The 1,735-nt window shown below is 45.0% G+C and overlaps 1 long non-coding RNA gene across 1 annotated transcript; it reads left to right on the top strand.

Annotated features, from left to right (window-relative positions):
• Window positions 1-450: 450 nt before the first annotated feature.
• On the top strand, window positions 451-1,098 carry LOC107181717. Its single transcript, XR_001512417.1, has 2 exons — window positions 451-672; window positions 950-1,098. It is a non-coding gene; the product is annotated as an uncharacterized LOC107181717 (long non-coding RNA).
• Window positions 1,099-1,735: the final 637 nt, after the last annotated feature.

The following is a 1,735-nucleotide window of genomic DNA, read 5'->3' as shown; positions in this document are numbered from 1 at the left end:
GGCCCGGCTGCGGAGGTGGGAGAGGGGGTGTGTCCGGGCGCACGCGGACCCCACCCCGCGTCCCAGGGACTCTGGTCGCTTTTAAGACACGGAGATTTTTCAAGTTACAAAAAATAACAGGCCCGGTGATGGACGGTGAACACACAATACAGTGTACAAGTATCACCTCGGTAAATCCAATAAAAAGGGAGAAAACCGCTGCAGAATGGGAGGAAATAATAGTTATAAAAATAACAGATGCCTAACGGTGAAATCGGTGACACAGAAACCCCAAAGGAAAAGATTAGGGGTGGGAGGAAGGGACCCGAGGGAACTCAGTTTTCAACGTGGATTAACTCCCCGACTGGAAGAATTGAGAGTAGCCAGCAGCTCTCATCACTTCTTCTTCTTTTAAAAAAAAATTTTTTTATTGATTTCAGAGAGGAAGAGACAGAAAGTCAACGATGAGAATCACTGACCGGCTGCCTCCGGCGCGTCCCCGGGAGGGGGCGGGGCCTGCGCACGAGTCCCGGCGGGACCTCCCGGCTCCTAGGTTGGTGCTCGAACCTCCCTAGGGGGCTCATCACTTCTTCAGCTGGAAGTCCGTCTCCCCAATCTCCCATTCGTCCTTCAAGGTTCAGCTCACATTCCGCCCCGCATAACTTTCCTGATCTCTGTTCCCTCCACACAACTGTGAGTAACATCACAAGGTACAGCCCTCCCCCCTCCTCCTTGGAGGTCCCCTTAGCAATGGAAGGAGCCGAGGCTTGGGACCTTGCTTGGTGACAAAGCCGGTGTACACTGACTTTCTAGCTTGAATGACCTTGAGCAAGTTACGCGTCCTTCCTGAGTTTACTTGGAAGTATGGGAAGGGTTGTTAATACATATGAGTTGACATATGTGACTGCCACCGGTGTATTAAAACGTCCTCAATTAATGTCCGTTTTCTTTCTCTTTGTATTTTCTTTAGGTATCTGCATGATATTTTAATCATTTGTGCACTTTTTAGTTCACCTCATACTCCCAGCTCCTTGATACCGGAGACTTTTTTTCTCATCTTGGCATTACTAAAATGACTCGCACAGTCCTTCGCACCCAATAAACTCTTGTTAAGTTAAACTGAACCAATGTAACAAATTAAGCATTACTCTTTCCTTTTTCTTTTATGTTCTCTCAATACTTCCTCTTTTCTCCCCACCCTTTCTTGGGGTGAACTACACATTTTTAAAAAATATATTTCTTTATTGATTTCAGAGTGGAAGGAAGAGGTAGAGAGAGATAGAAATATCAATGATGAGAGAGCATCATTGATTGGCTGCCTCCTGCAGGCCACCTACTGGGGATCTAGCCTGAAACCTGGTCATGTGCCCTTGGCCAGAATCAAACCTGGGACCCTTCAGTCTACAGGCCAACGTTCTATCCACTGAGCCAAACTGGCTAGGGCTGAACTACACATTTTAATGTCTCAGGTTGATGATGTTTCTCCTTTGTTTTGAGCTAGGTTGGACTGAAAAACTACCAAATGTGAACTAAAATAAGGTTTGAGTTCAATCATAGAAAGGGTGTTAAGAGAAAATTGGGGTTAAAAAATGAAAAGGAAGAAAGATCTCAAGTGTACCACAAACTGAAGACTAGTTTTAAGTAGCCCTGATTTAGAAATTCTTAGATTTGAAGATTTTTTGTTCTCGAACTCCATAATGCACACATAATTGTGCCAGCTTGTAGTACCCAAGTATACTACATTGTTTTGTTATCT

Source organism: Myotis davidii, unplaced genomic scaffold (assembly GCF_000327345.1).
Source record: "Myotis davidii unplaced genomic scaffold, ASM32734v1 scaffold187, whole genome shotgun sequence".
NCBI lineage: Eukaryota > Metazoa > Chordata > Mammalia > Chiroptera > Vespertilionidae > Myotis > Myotis davidii.
The sequence above is the reverse complement of the archived record's forward strand: the minus strand, read 5'-3'. Positions and strand labels throughout refer to the sequence as shown.